The sequence below is a fragment of the Gorilla gorilla genome, chromosome 23 (assembly GCF_029281585.2).
Source record: "Gorilla gorilla gorilla isolate KB3781 chromosome 23, NHGRI_mGorGor1-v2.1_pri, whole genome shotgun sequence".
Taxonomy (NCBI): domain Eukaryota; kingdom Metazoa; phylum Chordata; class Mammalia; order Primates; family Hominidae; genus Gorilla; species Gorilla gorilla.
Window position 1 is genome coordinate 25,698,101 of NC_086018.1, and position 21,007 is coordinate 25,719,107.

General features: G+C 49.1%; 1 long non-coding RNA gene across 1 annotated transcript in view; it reads right to left on the minus strand.

Moving 5' to 3' along the window:
- Positions 1–21,007, minus strand: part of LOC134758174 (uncharacterized) — a 39,241-nt gene that overhangs the window by 6,455 nt on the left and 11,779 nt on the right. Inside the window, exons 3-4 of the long non-coding RNA XR_010133126.1 lie at positions 15,470–15,580; positions 7,670–7,835 (exon numbers count right to left, since the gene is read on the minus strand). This is a non-coding gene — a long non-coding RNA (uncharacterized lncRNA). The remainder of the gene's footprint in view (positions 1–7,669; positions 7,836–15,469; positions 15,581–21,007) is intronic.

The following is a 21,007-nucleotide window of genomic DNA, read 5'->3' on the forward strand; positions in this document are numbered from 1 at the left end:
ACCAGGCTCCCTCGAGCCTGTCTCTACATTTGCTGATGCTCTGCAGAACGTTCTGTGTAATTGTTTGAATATTATCTTGTCCTTGGTTTCATACAAGTGTTACCAAAATGAGTGAAGACCCGACACCCGGAAGCGTTTATCCCCAGAGGAAGAAGGACTGGTCTCATAAACCTGGTATGTTGGAGACCAAGAAGGAAACTGCCCAGAACAGGCCAGAAGTGGCAAATCTTTCACCTTAATCAGCTGCTTATTGGATGAAAAGTCACCCAGATAAATGTTCAACTGGGAAGGAAAAGAGCTAACGAAGTGGACATGTGCCAAATTCTGGAAATAGACCATCAACGACCGTGCCTAAACAGTTTACTCGGAGACTTGATCATCTAGTTTAGCCCTCCAGGGATTAAATGCTCACCTCTTTATAACACGGGGGACCAATGCTCGATTTCCACACATTTGAATTTCATAGCATGCATGCAAATCTGTAATGCATGAAACTGGGTGAGGCGGAGGAGTTGCAGTGTCCTCGGCACAGCGCCTCCTTGGGGCTTGCACTGGAGCTGCCTGGAGCCCGGGGATCCCACAGGTTAATGAGTGGGACCAGGACCCGGCCACCAGCCCCTGGAAAATCTCCCCCAGGGAGAAGGCCACCAGATCACAAGACCCCAAGTCCACCGCCAGAAACGAAGGTCAGCCTGCCGCTCCCTCCAGTCTGCATCCAGCCCCGGGAGCAGGTGACGGGGGCATCTGACCCTCCAGAAGCCCCCTAGAAATGGGGGGAGGGGACATTAGATGGAGTGCAGCACAGCCCATTGCGTCCTCCTCGGGAGGCCAAGGGCACCCAGGACGTGGAAATTAAAAAGGAGGAGGGGAGGCCCAGCATATTAACCTCCTTAATCTTTCATTTCTGACACAGATTGTGGTCCCTCATTTCAAAGAATTTCAAGCTAATGTCTGGAGGGCAGAAAAATCTATTTCCCAATACGCGCTGCAACTTTTTCGCCAATCGACTGCCCTTCCTGGTACAATCAGCCGAGCATTGATTTTTTTTTCTTTCTCTCTCTTTTTTTAATGCTAAAGCATCATCCAAAAATCTATCAATAGGAACAACATCTTTGAAGAAAATACCAGGAGGCCCAGGCTGCTTCTTCATTAACCCCAAAGCTGCCGGCCTGAGATGGGGCCCAGGAAGGGGCTGCTACTGGGAGACCCAACCTGAGGGACACACTTGTGACACTTCCTGGAATGCTGGGCTCTCTCAGGATGTGTGGATGTCAGCATCTTTTGTCCTTAGGTTAGAACCCTTTAGAACTGGGGCCAGTGAGGTTATTTCGTTGTAAATGAATTAACATTCGATAAGATTTAAAATTCAGTTCTTTGGCCAGGTGCAGTGGCTTATGCCGGTAATCCCAGCACTTTGGGAGGCCAAGGTGGGAGCAGGGCTTGAGCTCAATAGTTCGAGACCAGCCTGGGCAACACATTAAGACCCCATCTCTACAAAAAGAAAAAAAATTTTTTTTTTTTGAGACGGAGTTTCGCTCTTGTTGCCCAGGCTGGAATGCAATGGCGCTATCTTGGCTCACTGAAACCCCTGCCTCCCAGGTTCAGACGATTCCCCTGCCTCAGCCTCCCAAGTAGCTGGGATTACAGGCATGTGCCACCACACCTGGCTAATTTTGTATTTTTAGTAGAGATGAGGTTTCTCCATGTTGGTCAGGCTGGTCTCAAACTCCTGACCTCAGGTGATCCACCCGCTTTGGCCTCCCAAAGTGCTGGGATTACAGCTGTGAGCCACCATGCCCAGCCAAATGTTTTTTTTAATTAAAAAGATTTTTAAAAATTAGCCAGGCATGCTGATTTGTGCCTATAGTCTCAGCTCCTCAGGAGGCGGAGGTGGGAGGATCGCCCGAGCCCAGGAGATTGAGGCTGCAGTGAGCCATGATTGTACCACTGCACTCTAGCCTGGATGACAGAGCAAGACCCTGTCTCAAAAACAAAAAGAATAAAAATAATAAAATAGGCCGGGCACAGTGGCTCACGCCTGTAATCTTAGTACTTTGGGAGGCTGAGGTGGGTGGATCACCTGAAGTCAGGAGTTCGAGACCAGCTTGGCCAACATCGTGAAACCCCACCTCTGCTAAAAATACAAAATTAGCCGGGCGTGATGGTGCATGCCTGTAATCCCAACTACTCCAAAGGCTGAAGCAGGAGAATCACTTAGAACCTGGGAGGCGGAGGTTGCAGTGAGCTGAGATTGCGCCGCTGCGCTCCAGCCTGGGTGACAGAGTGAGACTCTGTCTCAAAAAATAATACTAATAAATAAAATTCCTCAGTCAAATGAGCCAAGTTTCAAATACTCCATGGCCGTGTGTGGCTCATGGCTCCCTCACTGGACACCGCAGGCCCAGAACAGCTCCACTGTCATAGAAAGTTCTAGAGAATAGGGCTGCCTCAGAACAGGGCTCAGCACACTTTTTCTGTAGAGACAGTGTTCTGAAAATGCTTCATATCTTGATTTCAGTGATGGTTTCATGGGTGTAACATGTAATATTTGTGCTGTATATCAATTGTGTATATATATATTACTGTATATAAATTATGTCTCCATGAAAAGAAAAAATATCTTTAGAAATCTTAGATTGTCTTAGGGAGATACAATGCCTGGAAAGTTTGAATCCTGCAAGATCCCTGAGTGCATCCTTACCCCATGGGACCCTATTGGGGTTTCAGAGGCCTCCAAAGAGGGAGGATGCTGGGCAGGGGGCTCTCATTCATAACCCCCTTCCCCAGATTGGTATCCTTTATAAGAGTTCTAGGGGCCAAGAAAGAGTTTAACAACAACAGCAATGGAAAGGTCAACTCTGTCTGTTTCCTGCTTTTAGGAATGTGAAAATTCTTGAGAAAAGTAGGAGGCAGAACCCGTGGGAAGAGGGTACACGACGGGGATGGGGTATGTGGGAATGAATGAGTGTGGCGGTCTCGCAACGCTAATTCCCACTTCAGTCAGGGAGGCTCCCATGGTCTATATTTTGCACATAGGGTTTCTGAGCAATAAGAATTCACTCATGGAAAGCTTCGGCTCCGTTTCAAAAGTGTGCACACCACTGCCTTTTAGTCTTGGCTTTTAGCCCAAAACAAGCAGTAAAGTGGACAGTTAAAGGCACACGCTGTGGAGCCAGAAGGCCAGGTTCAAATCCCAGCCCCAGCTGTGTGAATTTGGGGAAATCTCTTCATTTCTCTGTGCCTCAGTTTTCTCCTCTGAAAAATGGGGATAATGATAGGACCCTACTCGTGGGTTGTTATAAGAATAAGAAGCATTAACTCTTGGAAAGCACGCTGAACCAGATTGAGCATCTCCTGTTTGTTTGGGGTCTGTCTAGGATGATGCCTTCATTCATTCCTTCAACAAGCTTGCGTGATGGAGACGCCAGGCCTTGGGAAAGAAGGCAGCCAGGCCAAGTCATGACATACATCCCTCTTTCCCTACCCCAGGTCGCACCTGTCTCTCACCTTCCGGCAACCCCACCTTCAAGTCCTTCCTGCTCCACCAGGCAGGTCCCTGGAGCTCGGCCTGACAAAGGCTGCTGGCTTATCAGGACACCCAGGCTACAATCCAGAACTGGCTCTGACCCAGGAGCCACCAGTGTCTGATGTCCCCATGTCAAAAAGAGAGGCCACACTGTCACAGACCTGGACTGGCTGTCCTCAGTGCCCTGTTGCACAGAGCCCAGACTCCCTCTCCAAGAGGCGGGATCCTACTCCTTGACCCCCTGCATCTGGTGGAGATCCCGCTCTGGGGCATACAGGCAACCTGAGGCTCTGTCCCATAGATGTTCACCTGTTCATCCAACCTGGTGGCTTCTTGCCCCGGGAAGCCCTCACCTTCAGTTAGTCACTCACTTAACGACTATTTTTAGGACAGCTACTCTGTGCTAAGCTGAGTCCCCGAGGCTGGAGACATAAGGAACAAGAGAGACACAGTCTGCCCTCATGTAGTTCACATCTAGTTGAAGAAACAAGCAATAGACAGGTAGAGATCATTTCACCTGGAGATCAGTTCAAAGAAGAAAATAACTCAACAGACTGGAAGCAGGTGTGGTCAGGGAAGACTTCCTGGAGGAGGTGACAATTACACAGAAACCTGATAGATAAGAAGGAGCTGGACACAGGAGGATATGGGTGAAGGGCATTTCAGGCAAAGGCAAAGGCAAAGGCATGTGCAAAGGCCAGGAGGTGGGAAAAAATTAGAGAAAGAGGAAAAAGGAGCAGAGTAAGCTAGGAAGCCAGTGGTCAGAGGTGAGAATGGCCAGTGCCCACCAAGCCTCAGCACACCTCTGTCCTGCTGGCTCAGTTGAAACCTTCCCTTGATCTAGAAATATACAGCTACCACTGATCACTGACAGAGCCTGGTGGCTACCGGAGCTGCAGGGGTCTATGCTCAAATCCAGCCTCAACCTCCTCCCAGCTGAGTAACCTCAGGCCAGGGCATGACCCTCCTGGGCCTCAGTTTTCTCCTTGGAAAATGGGGGCCCAGTGGGGTTGCTGCAAGTGTCGGGGAATGCGTGTAATGGCCTTAACTCAGTGCCTGGCACGCAGTGAACGATAGGCCGATGTTGGCCAAGCCAGAAAATCCGTCTGCCCTGACGTCAGGCAGGGCCTAATTATAGACGCCCAGAGGTCACTTTCAGCCTCTTGTGACTCAGAGGCAGTGCCAGGCAGCAGACAGTGGGAGGGACAAAGAATCAGGCCGGCTCGACCAATGCAAAGCCACAGGGGAGTGCCTCCGTTTCCCTGTCTATTAACCAGAGATATCAGTGGGACCTGCCTCCCAGGGCTATGAGAAGACTCCAAGTTGTGCCTAGTACTTCATAGGAGCTCTGTCAACCTCCACAGTCCACAACTGCATGCACAAATGGAAAAATCGTTGTAATTTAGATAAATTTTCCCTTGAGGCTTTCTTTCTTTTATTCAACAAATATATGCTGAGCCCTTTGGTGCATCTGGCTCTGTGTTAAATACAATGTGTACAAAAAATGCCTGCGACAGCCACTGAGGGTTTACAGAGCCAATGAAGAGAGTCAGCAAGGTTACAGGGGCATATTTAATGTGCTCAAAGAACAAACTAGAGGTTCCAGAAAGAACCATTCTTCTTCTTTGTTCTTCCACTGGTTTGCTTATTCAGCCTCACAGCAGCCAGGCCTTGTCCCACAGGCCTTGGTGTCTGAAAATTTGCTGGGGCAAGTGGAGAATCCCTTACCCCGTCCCTGCATGTGGGACCCTCTGGTGTGACCCTGGCCTCCAAGAGGACCGTGTTCACCTTGAGATCTGAGTTCAAGGCCTGGGTCTGCTCCTGCCTTGCTGTGAGAACTCAGGCAAGGCATGGAGCCATGCTGTGCCTCAGTTTCCTCACCTGTGCATGACATGAGTGATGGTAATAATGAAAATGCCCTGTTGGGGCTATTTAGGGGGTTAGATGTGATCACAGGGACGGAGTGCTCTGTGTCCAGTGCTCCAACGGGAATCATTGCTCTGTGTCCAGCACTCCAACGGGCATCATTGCTCTGTGTCCAGTGCTCCAACGGGAATCATTGTCGTTACCCTCTGTCTAGGGCAGGGCCGTCCCGTTTTTTGGCTCCCTGGGCCACATTAAAAGAAAAAAATTGTCTTGAGCCACACATAAAATACACTAACACTACTGATGGCTGATGAGCTAAAAAAAATTGCAAAAAGAAACTCATAATATTTTAAGAAAGTTTTCAAAATTGTGTTGGGCCTCATTCAAAGCCATCCTGGGCTGCACGCGGCCTGCAGGCACCAGGTTGGACTAACTTGGTCTAGGGAATGATGCAGCCTCCAGCACCAACATCGCCCGTGGATCAAGGAAAGGAGACATACCCTGTACACACCCCCAGCTCCAACCCACTCTTGGGTCACTACCCAACTCTTGAGTCATTTCCAGGTCACCCCCTGGAAATGAGGGTGCTGGACTAAGTAGAGGTGACCACCACGGATTCTTGCTTTCCTTCCAGAGTTTTTCTTGGGCAGCAGTTGATCATGCATGGACTACATTTCCCAGGTTCCTTTGCATCTAGGTAGGGCCATGTGACTAACTCTGACCAAAAGACTGTGAGAAAAAGTGATGTGCATCACTTCAGGGCTGAAGTGATTAACAAGCAGGTATGTCTCCTCGGTCTCTCTTTCCCCACCTGCCTGCTGAATGGAACAGAGTTCAAAGTAAGTGTTGAAAATGGTAGAGCCACAAGATAGAAGGAGCCTGAGTGCCTGAGTCACCGCATGGAGGCAGATTGCCCAACCAGAAATGCCAGCAGTGGGTTGTAACATTAGTGAGAAATAAACTTATACTGTGTTAAACCACTGAAGTGACAATTGCATCTGTTACAGCAGCTGGCATTGCCTTCCTTAACTATCACATATACATTATACCTTTTTTTTCAGTTGTATATGCATTATCTCATTTAACACTCAGCAAATTTCTAACACCAATGTGAGGTACTGATCTTTTGAGCATTTAATTTGGGCCAAGCACTGGGCTAAGTTTTTTGCATACATTTTCTTGTCTTTACCACAATTCTATAAGGTGGGCTTATAGGATTATTATTATAGCCACATTACAGATGAGGAAACTAACACTCAAAAATATTTGGAATCGTGCCCAGGGTCATCAGCTAATGAGTAGAAGTGGCTGGACCAGAACCCAGAGTTTACTCTTTTTGTTTTTTTTTTTTTTTTTTTTGAGACAGAATCTCACTCTGTCACCCAGGCTGGAGTGCAGTGGTGTGATCTTGGTTCACTGCAACCACCACCTCCCGAGTTCAAGTGATTCTCCTGCCTCAGCCTCCTGAGTAGCTGGGACTGTGGGTGTGCGCCACCATGCCTGGCTAATTTTTATATTTTTAGTTGAGATGGGGTTTCACCATGTTGGCCAGGCTGATCTCAAGCTCCTGGCCTCAAGTGATCCACCTGCCTTGTCCTCCCAAACAGAGTTCACATTCTTAATGACTGCACCCATGGCCTCCCAGAACCCAATAAGTTAGATATTTCAAGCCTTGATCTATAAGTGATGACAATGAAGCTCAGAGAAGGTCCATAACTTGGCCATGCTCCTGGAACTAGTAAGTGGCAGTGATTGGCTTAGACCCCAGATTTGTCTGGGTCCCATCTAGTGCTCTTGACCTACCCACATTGCTGCCTTGGTTGCCCTTTCCAATGGGCACTAAAGCTCTGACCCTGTTCCCATTCCCCAATGTTACAGTGCCATGGCTGAAGGCAAATTTGGCATCCATAGAGCCTGTTATAATGCTAAATAAATTTTTCTCTTGGCAGTCTTGACACTTATTAAGCACCTGGGAGGCTATTAGTGCCTTGTGCTGTCCAAAACACTCTTAATTACTGTCTAATCAAGGTATCCTTCACTCTAGGAAAAAAAAACAGAAAATGGGGGGAGATGTTCATGCACACCACTTTTGAATCCTTTGCTGTGCATTTCCCTCCAGCCACCACGTGCCCTGGGTGTCATTCAGGAAAGGGACTAAAGAAATGAAGATGGAGGGAAATGGTCTCTAAACAAGGCTTCATTTTCACCCAGCAATCTCACTCCGTGGACTTGATCTGGAGGCAAAATGGAATGAGTGAATGATGAAGATGGACCTACCAGGATGCTGATCACAGTGGTGTTGGTCTCATGGAAAAATTGCAAACATCTGAAATGCCTGCCAACAGGACTCTGGTTAAATGAACTGTGGTGCATCCATGCAAAGGAGTACTATGCAGCCATTAAAAAGAAGAACATGGAACCCTTTGGGCTGATGCAGACCAATCTACAGAAAAAGGGTGGTGCAGAACAGTGAGCCTCCTGTGAACCCATTTGTGTAAAAACATAAGGACATAGTTTTATTACAATTGTCAACATTTATTGAGGGATTAATACACACTATTTTAGGTAGTCAAATTCATTGCCTTATTTAGCCCTTGTAAGACTCCTATGAGGTAGAAAATATTGTCATTCCCAATTTATAGATGAGGAAAATGAGGCTCAGAAAAATTTAGTAATGGGTGCCCAGGGTCACCTCTTTAGTGAGTGGTAAGCCTGGGATTCAAACTCAGGAAGTCTGAAAGCCACCACTAACCATTAAATGACACTGCTTCCCCAACACACAAGGAGAATGATTGACAGGAGAGTTCCATTTCTTTGAAATGGGGGAGATTTGGAGGTGCAAGACATATAAGAGACTGCTGGGAATTGAGGGGATAGAGTTTTAACAGCCATATGGGGACAGGAGGCAAAGCCTGGAGCCCTCCAAAGGTGGAGTGCTGGAGCTGAGACTGCTACCTAAAATCAGGGTCCCCAAAAGGTAATATTCTCAAATAAAAAATGAAGTAAGGGAAAAATTGTATGCCAGCAAAGGACAGCAACAAGGAATTTTGTCTGTCTTGGCTTGGGCTCAGGAAAAAAAAAAACTCCCCTAAGACTGTATAACTATGGACCTGTGATCATGGGAATTTGGTGTTTAAATTTGAACTACATGCACAGATGGGAACCCCCAAACTGAGAAAAACGTAAAAGCCAGACCAGGGGTGATGATATTATGGCAAGCAAGGCAGAAACAAATGCTCCACTAGACACCCTCAACCATGACATTCAAGATTCCCACAGATAATGCCATAAGATAAGCTTGCAATCCCAAATTATAAAACCCATGAGAAAGCAAACACCATGAAAATGGCTGTAAGGTCACATGAGGAACTGTTAGCAGTGGTTGCCTTTGGAAAGTGGTAATGCAGGAATGAAGTAAAGCAAGTCTGGCTTTTTACTTAATACACATCTAAGGCAGTTTGAAGTTTCTTAGAGTAATGAGTTTATAATGCTTTCTTCTTTCAGTTTTAAAATAAGAGAATCACTTATCGGCCTTTTGGCTAAGATCAAGTGTAAAATAAAAAATATTTGAACTGAAAAGAAAGAATGGAAGGAAGGAGGGAGAGAGGAAAGGAGAAAAATTGGCTACAAGCCTCAGCCCCTACCTCCAAGATCACCCGCCTACCTCACCGTACACCAACTACGGGCTGTGGCCAATGAGTCTGGTGATGCTTCACAGGAAAGAGCTGGGGTCCTTCCCATTTGCCAAGCATGCATTCATATATAGTAATCTGCCACTTTGTCTAAAATCCATGATTGAGGTTGGTGCCACTAAGTTTCCTCCGACAGAAGGAAGTTCCAATTTTAATTCCTCTTTGGGCACCAATCTATCGACAATCTCATTGCTTCTACCTCTTCAGTATTCTTCAAGTCTCATTACATTTGTCCATCCCCAGCCCCCTCTTCTGTCCCGAACACATCTCATGCCAGGCTCAGGACATGGTCATCCTGCCTCTCATGCTCACCCCACTAACCCATCCTCCAGGCAGCAGCCAGAGTGAGAGCCCCAAAATACAAATCAGATTGCTGCCCTGCTTGGAATGCTGTGACAGGTTCCCTTTCACTCAGAATAAACTCTGAGACTGGCCAGGCATGGTGGCTCACGCCTGTAATCCCAGCACTTTGGGAGGCCAAGGTAGTTGGATCCCCTGAGGTCAGGAGTTCAAGGCAAGCCTGGCCAACATCGTGAAACCCCATCTCTACTAAAAATACAAAAATTAGCTGGGCATGGTCTCCTTGAACCCAGGAGGCAGAGGTTGCAGTGAGCCAAGATCACACCACTGCACTCTGGCCTGGGTGACAGAGCGAGACTCCATCTCAAAATAATAAAAACTCTGAGATCCTTCCACAGCCAACAAGTGTTGGGGGATGCAGTCTCACTGATGGGTCTCAGGTCATCACCCTCCACTTCCCTGCCCTCTGTGCCCATGCCCTCACTCTGCTCCATTTACACTGGCCTCTCATCAGGCCTCAAATACACCAGCTCAGGCCAAGTCTGCACGGAGAAGACACATCCTCTGTCTGGTCACTTTTCTTGCACAGAGAAACTCTTTTTCGTCTTTCACATTTAATAGTGATGTCCTTGCCCTTGGACAGGCTCTCTGCACCCACCTAAAGCAGATGCTGAAGATCTCTGTGGTAGACAGAATAATGGCCTCCCAGAGACATCCATATCCTAATCCCCAGAACCTGTGAATATGTTACTTTACCTGGCAATAGGAACTTTGCAAATGTGATTAAATTAATGACCTTCAGATTGGGGGTGGGAGGGCAGCGGTTATCCTGGATTATCTTGGTGGGCCAATGTCATCACAAGAGTCCTTATAAGAGGAAGGCAGGAGGATTAGAGTCAGAGAAGGTGATGTAATGACGGAAACAGAGAGATTGGAAGATGCTACAATGCTGATTTTTAATATGGAGGAAAGTGTCACAAGCTAGGAATGTGAGTGGCCTGTAAAAGCTAGAAAAGGCAAGGAAATGGATTTTCCTCCCCCTAGAGCCTCTGGATGGAACACAGCCCTGCTAACACCTTGATTTTAGCACTTCTGACCTCCAGAATTGTAAGATGGTAAATGTATGTTGTTTAAAGACACTAAATCGGTGAAAATTTCTTGCAACAGCCACACGAAACTAATACAGTACCCTACCATCTCTGTATTATCCAGGAAGTCCAAACACCAGCTCCAGGATTGCATTTCTGTTGTTGTGTTTTGTTTTGTTTTTTGTTTTTTGAGACGGAGACTTGCTCTGTCGCCCAGGCTGGAGTGCAGTTGCATGATCTCAGCTCACTGCAACCTCCGCCTCCTGGGTTCAAGTGATTCTCCTGCCTCAGCCTCGTAAGTAGCTGGGATTACAGGCATGTACCACCACACCCGGCTAATTTTTGTATTTTTAGTAGAGATGGGGTTTTGCCGTGTTGGCCAGGCTGGTCTCAAACTCCTGACCTCAGGCAATCCTCCTGCCTCGGCCTCTCAAAGTGCTGGGATTACAGGCATGAGCCACCGTGCCCGGCCAGGATTGCGTTTCTGGAACTGCAAAAGGCACACTGGAAGTGCTAAGAACTAATGGCTCTGGGAAGATAGTGTATCAATACCTCAGCTCCCTCTCCTCACAGGGCACACACCTCTGAGGAGTATATTCTACATGGTCTCCCTGAAGTCCTACAGGCTTGAACTCCAGCTGCCCATCATGGTAACTGGCTCGACCCACACTCCCTGTATTAGCTGCCTCCCTCTCCCTGTCTTACTGCCCCATCCCCCTTCAAGCACTTCCTGGAATCATTTCTCAAACAAACCACTTGCCTTTGAGTCTTCGCCTCTGAGCAACCCAAACCAAGACCCTTCAGAAAGGTTTTTATTCTACACTGCACCCAGCACAGCTGTACCTCTGCATCTCCCCAATGGGTACGGCAGCCCCTCGAGGACAGGATGGTGTCTCCAGGTCCTGGCACAGGGCCTGGCATGCTGAACACACTGGATAAATATTTGTTGAGTTGCTGACTGAATAATTCAGCTCTTTAAAGAAAACACAACATCTTCTGGAAGACGCACAGGCACTCATACTGCCAACGGGGCTTCCAAATTAGTGGTGGGGGTGGGTGCTGCTTTAATGCAGCCCAGATTTCTACTGCCATTAGTGGCCTCCATTTGCATGCAGAGAAAGGAGGCACCAGAATACTGGTGAAGAATTTGTTTTCCTAAGTGGATTAAATGTGCCCCCCGGCAACCAGCACCCGCAGGTAGAGATCAGGCTTCTTGATCTCCGCAGGTAGTCTTCCTGAAGGGCCCCTAGAAAGAGCCTGACTTGCTGGGTGTGGTGGCTCACACCTGTAATCCCAGCACTTTGGGAGGCGAGGTGGGTGGATCGCCTGAGGTCAGGAGTTCGAGACCAGACTGGCCAACATGGTGAAACCCTGTCTCTACTAAAAGTACAAGAATTAGCTAGGTGTGGTGGTGCACACCTGTAATCCCAGCTACTCGGGAAGCTGAGGCAGGAGAATTGCTTGAACCCAGGAGGCGGAGGTTGCAGTGAGCTGAGATCACGCCATTGCACTCCAGCGTGGGTGACAAGAGCAAGACTCCGCCTCAAAAAAATAAAATTAAATTAAAAAAGAAAGAGCCTGACCCTACCACTGGTTCATCTGACACTCTCAGGGAAGTCTCTTAGAGGAATCAGGTGGTTTTCCACCTTCATGCCTTTGTCTCGGCCATGCGTTCTGCCTGGAATTCCTTTTATCTATCTCTAAAACAATGGTTTATCTTTCAAGATTTGCCCCAAGCAGGATCTCTCTGGGGTCTTTTCTTTTCTCCTTCTAGGACTGCCCAACCTGAGTTCCCCTTTTCATCTCCGTTGACACTTTGGATGTTTTTGGATGTCTCTGACACTTCAGAGTGTTGCATCTGGAGCAGGAATCCTGTCTGTTTCTCTCCATGCCCCGATGCCTGGTATACAGTAGGTGCCCAATGCTTGCTGACATGTACAGCTTTTTCCTCCTTGGCTCTAAGCCTGAGAAGCTTGGAGGCTCACCCCATGCCCTCACCATACGTGGTCACAGCTGGGATCTCAGAGGCCCAAGGTCAAGTGCCAAGAGGATTCCTAGACTTCTGTAGAAGGAGAAAAGAAGAGATGGGGAGGGAATGCAAAGGAACTGGGATGGCTGGACAAGGGACAACACCCCCACACCAACAACCCACTCCTAGATCCTAGGGTGCCAAGTCAGCACTGGGTACCCTCGTCTTATCACCCATCAATACTGCAAAAAACCTAGAAAGAACTCTCTCCATCCTGGCCACAAGATCCTACTGGGAGGCAAATTTCTGAATAAAGAGATGGAGACAAGGACCCCAGGTTCTGGATTTGGGGCAGAAGGCCCGAGACTTAGTCCATCATGTAGCTTCAGAGAAGTCCCATGAGCCAAGGTGGAAGAGACCAATAGACAGGTTCCAAATGCCCCTCCCGGCTGCCCCTCCTTGGCAGGAACTGGCCTGTCTCAGCCTTCCCACAGGGCAGCTGTCATGATTCAATGAGAAGTGTTCACCTGCAAAAGGTCACTCATCCAATCTGCACCTATCTAATGAGCACCTACTGTGTGCCAGGCACTGTCCTAGGCCTCCAGGGTTGGGCAAAAAACAAAATAGACAGGGACCCTTCATTTGTGAGGAAGACAGGGCATAGCAGAGTGGACAGGAGGGAAACAGGAAGAGGAGAAAGAGGCGGGCAGGGCAGTCCCTCAGAGTCTGGCAGATTGCTGACAAGGTTGGGTTTGATTCTAAAGACAACAGGCTTTTGGAGGCTGAGACAGGTGGATCACTTGAACCCAGGAGAAGTTCAACACCAGCCTGGGCAACAAGGTGAAACCCCACCTCTACAAAAAATACAAAAATTAGCCAGGTGTGGTGGTGCGTGCCTGTAGTCCCAGCTACTCGAGAGGCCAAGGTGAGATAATTACCTGAGCCCAGGGAGGCCGAGGCTGTGGTGTGTTGATTGCGCCACTGCATTCCAGCCTGGGTGACAGAGTGAGACCCTGTCAAGAAAGAAAGGGAAGGGAAGGGAGAGGGAGAGGGAGAGGGAAGGGAAGGGGAGAGAGAAGGAAGGGAAGGGAAGAGAGAGGGGAAGGGAGGGAGGGAAGAAAAGAAAATAATAAAGGAAAGGAGGAAGGAAGGAAGAGAGAGAGAGAAAAAGAAAGAAAGAGAAAGAAAGAAAGAAAAAGAAAGAAAGAAAGAAAGAAAGAAAGAAAGAAAGAAAGAAAGAAAGAAAGAAAGAAAGAAAAAAGAAATGGGAGGGAGGGAAAGAAGGAAGGAAGGAAGGGAAGGAAGGAAAGAGAGGAAGGGAAGGAGGGAGGGAAAGAAAGAGAGGGAGACAGAAAACAGGACACCCAGAGAAAATTTCTAGCATAATAGTAGCCTCCCCCAATTTGTGCCCCTCCAAGGTGCCCAAAATGGGTGTATCCTTGTCTGGCATCCATGGGCATCTGGCCTTTTCTCCCTAATAACCATGCCTCCCCTTTCTACAGGCAGCTGCTTGCAACCTTTGAATGTTCCTGGCTCAGTCTCAAAAACTTGAATCCTTGGCCGCCCTCTGAAAGGGATTAAATCACTCAAACACAAAGTTAAACAACTTAGAGATAGTAGCAAGAACCACAACAAGGTGTAACAAAGGATCCGCAGCCATCACACTGAGCCCTTGGTCACTGCCTGGGTGGAAGCACCCTGTTCTGCCCTGTCCTGGTTCTCTTTTATACTCCCAAGGAGAGTTTCTGCATTCCAGTAAATGCATCATCTTTCTTTGGGCCAGTTTGGCATTGCACTTCCCTTCTTTCCAGATTATTTCATGAGGTGATCCTTGCTATTAACCAAACCTGCTCTGTACATGCCATGCTGGTATGAAGTTCAGTTGGCCACAAGGAGTGGGTGATCAAAATTTACAGGCTGAGGCAGGAGGATCACTTGAAGCTACGACTTCAAGACTGGCCTGAGCAACATTGCAAGACCCTATCTCTATAAAAATAAAAAATAGCCAGGTGTGGTGGTATGTATCTAGTAGTCCTAGCTACTCAGGAGGCTGAGATGGGAGAATCTCTTGAGTTCAGGAGTTTGAGGCTGCAGTGAGCTGTGATTGTGCCACTGTACTCCAGCCTGGGTGACAGTACAAGACTCTGTTTAAAAAAAAAAAAAAAAAAGGCCAGGCGCGGTAGCTCGCCCCTGTAATCCCAGCACTTTGGGAGGCCGAGGTAGGCAGATCACGAGGTCAGGAGATCGAGACCATCCTGGCTAACACGGTGAAACCCCGTCTCTACTAAAAATACAAAAAATTAGCCGGGCGTGGTGGCGGGTGCCTGTAGTCCCAGCTACTCGGGAGGCTGAGGCAGGAGAATGGCGTGAACCCGGGAGGTGGAGCTTGCAGTGAGCCGAGATCGCACCACTGCACTCCAGCCTGGGAGACAGAGCAAGAATCTGTCTCAAAGAAAAAAAAAAAAATTAGCAGCCTCCCAGGGAAGGGTTTCTAGCCATCTGTTGATGTCCACTGACTCGGGAATCGTGGGGATTCCTGTTCTTCCTCCATCTGCACCCCCAGACTCAGGCATGTGAGTTGCTACCAGGCCACCTTCTCACCAAGAGTCAGAAGATCTGCCCACAGAGCTGGGGAAGAGTTGGAGCTGTCATAAATAGTGAAGACCGGTGCACTCATTCTGGAAGCATCTTATTGACAAACGAGTCAATGGTGTAGCTATAGCAGGCAGCCTTTTCCATCAGATTTCTCCTCTCAGCCAAACTCCCTGGCCTGCCCTCCAGGGCTTTTCATGGACTTGTACCCACTGACTTTGTCTGACTCACATCCTTCCACATCACAACTTCCCCTCTTTATTCCAGCCCCATCAGACCAGCCAGCAGTCCCTTTTCAGCCTCTGCACCTGTGCACATTGCTGGTTCCTCTTTCTGTGCTGCGTAAATTCATGTGCAATACCCAGCTAAAATATCCCTTCCTCCAGTAATACCCAGCTAAAATATCCCTTCCTCTGGTCCTGAGTCTGTCTCTCACCTTAATCTGACGTTCTGGGTCCATCTCCCCCACTGGACTAGAAGGTTCTTGAGGGTGTGAACTTTGTGTTTTACACCTTCACATTTGGCCAGTTCCTGGTACCAGATGGTCCTGTGGAGTTACGTAACGTAAGCTTCGGAGCCTCAGTTTCGTCAACTGGATAATGGGATTATCATGCCAACCTCCTAGCATTGTGGGGAGGAGGGAATGAGCAAGGCCTATGAAGTTCTGCACAGAAGCTGCCCCTCATAGCAGTCCCAGGGGTGGGCAGAACAGTGCCAGCCCCAACCTGGGGGGAGTGAGGATGACAACCAGTGTGCATCAGTCCCCTGCTGCAGAGGTGCAGACTATGGGTCATTCACTTCTTGTGGCTCAAAGCCACCTTCGTCTCCTGTCCTCCCCCTGACCCTGCAGAGGGAGCAGTCCCTGCCAGGTTAACACTCACTGACCTCATACCACACCGGTCAAGAGACCAAAAGGAGAACTTGTTTCCCAGCCAGGAGCCAGCTGTCCACACAGAAGTCACGAGGCTCAGCACGGGTGAAAGCTGAGCCTGAGTCACGGAGGCGCCTGCCTCCTGCCCTCGGCCCTAGCAGGACTCAGACAGAACAGGGTGAGGCTCTCCCAGTTCCCAAGGACCTCCTGGTGCCAGGAGCTTCCCAGACGTCATCTCAAATCCCCGCACCAGCCTGGTGAGGGTTGCATCCTTAGTATCCCCACTGTACAGATGGGAAAAATGAGGCTGAGTGTTGAATGACGTGCCCAAGGTCTTACAGCTGCTAAGTGGGGGAGCCAGGATTTGAACCTATGTCCCTAGGACATTCCAGTCTTCTCCATTTCCTGACCTTGGTCAGTTTCTGCTGTGGGTGTTTTCAGCCTGGGCGCACCCTCCCCACCCCAACATCCACACTCTTTATTCAGGTGTGTAGCTGAGTGGGCCTTTGAGAAACAGCAGATAATGATACAGGTTCTCACCCAAAGATCCGGGATGTTGTCTCCACCGAGGGTCAGAGGGTTGGGAGCCCAGCTCAGCCAGCCCCATAACTCACAGCCCGGACAGAAGGGGCTTGTGCTAGAAGATCGAGCCCCAGCTGATCCCCCTGCTGTGTGGAGAGGGTCAGGAATGGGCCCAGATCCACCCTCCCACCTGGCGACTGCATTTATTGAGTGCCTGCTCTAGTCGCCACCCAACGAGTGGCTTTCTTTCACTTCCGTGCATGTGTCCCACATGATCCTGCCTCCCAGTCTTTATGCCCGCAGGCCTTCCCTCATCTACTTAGCAGACATGCATTGAGCCCCTACTGTGTTAGGCACTGGGAAGAGAGCAGGGGACAAGGTGAACACAGTCTCTGCTCTGTTACCACGTGGAGGAAACACAATACACAGCAAAGTGAACCAGTTGCTAAATAAGTCAAGATTGCATGGGGCTGCAGAGGAAACGAACTGAGCACTGTGCATCACATGGGGGCAGTCAGGAGGGCTCCCTGGAGGAAGAGGCACCTGAGCTGAATGCCTAGAGATGAGAAGGCAAGGGTCTGGAGGAGGAGCATGGATTAGGGTTAATAAAGCAAGAGAAGCATTTGCACAGTTCCTGCCATACAGTAGGGCTCCCTCAATGTCATTCATGCTGTCTGCCTAGTATAACACCATATAACCACACCATCCTTCAGCTACTGAGCACTTTATAATTTATGTAGTGCAGAGCACTTCACAGTTTATATCGCATGTTCCCACTGAAGACCTTCTTAGCTCCTTACATCTGCCCTGAGGTGCAGAGATGAGGACACTGAGGTTGAGAGGAAAATGTCACCCAAGGTCACACAGCCAGATGTCTCCCCCCTAGCCCAGGCCTCCTGCCTCTCTCTAGCTGCCTCTCTACCTGCCTTTCCCTAGAAGGCAGCGGCTAGAGGACCCCTGCCTTCGCCCCCTCACAGGCCCACCAGCCTCCTGGGAGGGAGGGCGGCTCTGCACCAGCCCATATATAACCCACTCCACGCACCTTCTCCACATTAATAAATGGGGAACAGTGGGGTCATAAATCCTGGGGCTGCCAATGTCCCTGGGACCAGCTCTTTCTCTGGCCATGCACTAGTACTTTTTACAACCCATTAATTAGTCCCTCTAATAAAGTTTGACAAAATGATAACTTGCCCATGAAAAGTGTTGTAATAAATACATTTTCCCTAACTTTTGACCATTCGAGCATGGCCGCCTCATAAACCCTCTGCCACGGTTCACCGCCTTATTGTCTCTCTATATTTCTCCATCACCATGGAAGTTCAGGGCCTGGGGCCTCATGGACTCAGGACAGGCCTGGGCCTGATTCTGGGAACCCAGCATCACCAGGGAGACAGCCACGGGTGGTCCCTCCCCTGCTCAAGACCTGCAGCGGCTCCCACCACCCCTAGGATGGCAGTTGCCAAGCTCCAGTCTCTCCTTCCTGAGTCCTGTTCTATCCATGTGGCCCCTGAACAAACTGTTTCTGGACATTATGTTTCCTTCAAACTGATTCTCTTAAATAAGTTTATTTTGCAAGGAAGCTTTAGAGCATCATTATGGAAAACTGGAAAAGCCGTATAACAATCACTGAATAGGAAATTAAAACAAACACAATGCAAACAAAAGATGTCATTAGGCCAGGCATGGTGGCTCACGCCTGTAACCCCAGCACTTTGGGAGGCCGAGGCGGGCAGATCGTCTGACCTCAGGAGTTCGAGACCAGCCTGGGCAACACGGCAAAACCCCATCTCCACAAAAAATACAAAAATTAGCCAGGCCTGGTGTCATACGCCTGTAGTCCCAGCTACTTGAATGGCTGAAACAGGAGGATCATTTGAGCCCGAGAGGTCAAGGCTGCAGTGAGCTGTGTTCGCGACACTGCACTCCAGCCCTGGGTGACAAAGTGAGCCCTGTCTCAAAAATAAAAAATTAAAAAGTCACTAAATCTCAGACAACCATTACTGCTTTTTTCCTGGCACTTTGAGCCGGAGGCCTGCCTTCTCTCTTTTTGTTGTAAAGGAAGGTCCATGGGGCTAGAGAGGCATTAAACCCACATCAGCACCAAGCTGAGAGACTTTCTCCCCGGTGTAGACAGAGGGTCTGAAAAAGAATTTCAAGAGGAATGATGTCCCTTGGAGAGTCTCTGGGACTGAATGCCACATCCCTGTGCACCGCCCAAGAGGGTCCCATGCAGCAGCCGGGATGGCACCCTGGTGGGCCTCGGGGTGGGAATCTGGTTAGAGAAGGGGCTGAGGTCCAATCTGTAAGCCCCTGGTACCTCGCCAGCCCACTGTGTTCCACATAGTAACATGAGACAGGGTTATTCCCATTGCACTGAAAGTTGAGAGAATGGTTATTGTTCCTAAGAAAGGGTAAAAACTCAAGAGCGGTTTGTGGGGAGCAGGCTGGAGAATTATCAGCGTTCACTCCCAGCCATCCAACATCATTTGTCTTTTCCCCCTCCCCATTTAGGGGAATTTATAACCAGCCATTGGCTTGGCATCTGATCGGCACTGTCCTCCAGATCTGCCTGGGATTCCCAGATTTCAGACCCAGGCTCTAGGCTTCTCCACGCTCCTGTACTATCCCAGCAGCAAGACCAGATCAGCTCCCCAGGATCATCTGCATTGGAACTCCAGACATTTCTTTTTTTTTTTTTTAGACAGGGTCTTGCTCTGTTGCCCAGGTTGCAGCGCAGTGGCGCAATCTCGGCTCACTGCAACCTCTGCCTTCCAGGTTCAAGCAATTCTCCTACCTCAGCCTCCTGAGTAGCTGGGATTATAGGCACCTTCCACCATGCCCGGCTAATTTTTGTATTTTTAGTAGAGACGGGGTTTCACCGTGTTGGCCAGGCTGGTCTCTAACACCTGACGTCAAGTGATCCACCCACCTCAGCCTCCCAAAGTGCTGGGATGACAGGCATCAGCCATCACACCTGGCCCGACCTCCCGACATTCTCCACTCATGTCACCTAATGTAATGAGTTTGTTGTAGGATTATCATTCTCCATCTGTGTTCCAGCACCCTGCTCTGCACAGAGGAGGGGCTCAAGCAGTGTGGTCTGAATGAGTGAGTGCGTGAGAACTGGACTGTCTGATGACGTGTCACTCCACTTTACAGATGAGCAAAGCAAGGCCCAAGAGAGAGAAATGACGAGGCCAAGTGCCCAGCATGTCTGGAGCAGAGCTGAAACCCCAGAATGCTACCTTTGAACCCTGCTCAGTGCTCATTCCTCTGCAGCCACAAAAACCCACCAGAGATATTTTTGGCCCAATCACTGCCCACCTGGACAGCTAGGGGTTTCCTATTCCTGTGCCAACTTCAAAAATGTGAAAATCCACAAAAACCAACAGCTCACCATGATAGCTGACACGGGTTGCCCAGTCCCAAGCCCTGGCCTCTGCCCACCAGAGTTGGCCTTGAGCTCTGTGGGCCTTGCCGATGGAGGGCACCCTGCCCAGGCCTGCATCAAGTGCCCCAGGTGGGTGCTACCTGTTCATCGCTGCCAAGCCTCCCAATACTCCTTCAAGGATGGGCTGTTTGTGCCCATTTGACAGGTAAAACAACTAAGGTTCCAAGAGCAGAAGGCACAGAGCCTCGCCTTAAAACCAGTCGTCCTCACCTCTGAAGGGTGATCACTGGGGCTGGTCCTGTTCTGAGACTGTAGCACATGGGGAGTGATGTGTCTGCCACATAATGCCTAACACCCGACCCCTAGTCTCACTCACATGGAAAAAGCAATGTATTACTGAAAGCCTCTTTTAAAAAGCAGCAAGGGAGTCTAGTACAGTGGAAAGGGCAATGGGTTGGGAATGAAAAGATCTGAATTCTAGTTGTAGTTGTGCTATCAACTCACTTTACAGCCTTGGATGAGTCTATCCAACCCCCTCTCCAGACCAGTTTTCCAGGAGTATGGATGGGGGAGGGGTGGGGGAAGAATGCTTGGCCAGAGCATTGTTTCCCATAGCGTGGGGTGTGTGCCCTGAGAGATTAATTTAGGGGGATACATGGGCTCAACATTAACAATTACATAATGAATGCCCAGGGGTGGTGGATCATGCCTGATATCCCAGCACTCTGGGAGGCTGAGGCAGTTGGATTGCTTGAGCCCAGGAGTTCAAGACCAGCCTGGGCAACATAGCGAGACCCTATATCTACAAGAAGTTTAAAAATTAGTCAGTTATGGTGGTGTGTGCCTGTAGTGCCAGCTACTTGGGAGGCTGAGGCAGGAGGACGGCTTGAACCCAGGAGTTTGTGGCTGCAGTGAGCCATGATCACACCACTGCACTCCAGCCTGAGTGACAGAGCAAGACCCTGTCTCAAAAAAAAAAAAAAGAATTTTGTAAATGAAGTCATTGTTTCCTCTCTGATCACTTTCCTCATTACTAACAAGAAGAAAACCTCGGTTTGGTGCTGATGTGTCTTCAACGCCTCCCCTTTTGCTACCTCCCTTTTTAACAAAAACCAAGCAGACCTCAGGCCGAGAGCCCTCGGCAGACGGCAGCGCCTGGCTGAACTTTCACAGACCACTCCGCTTTG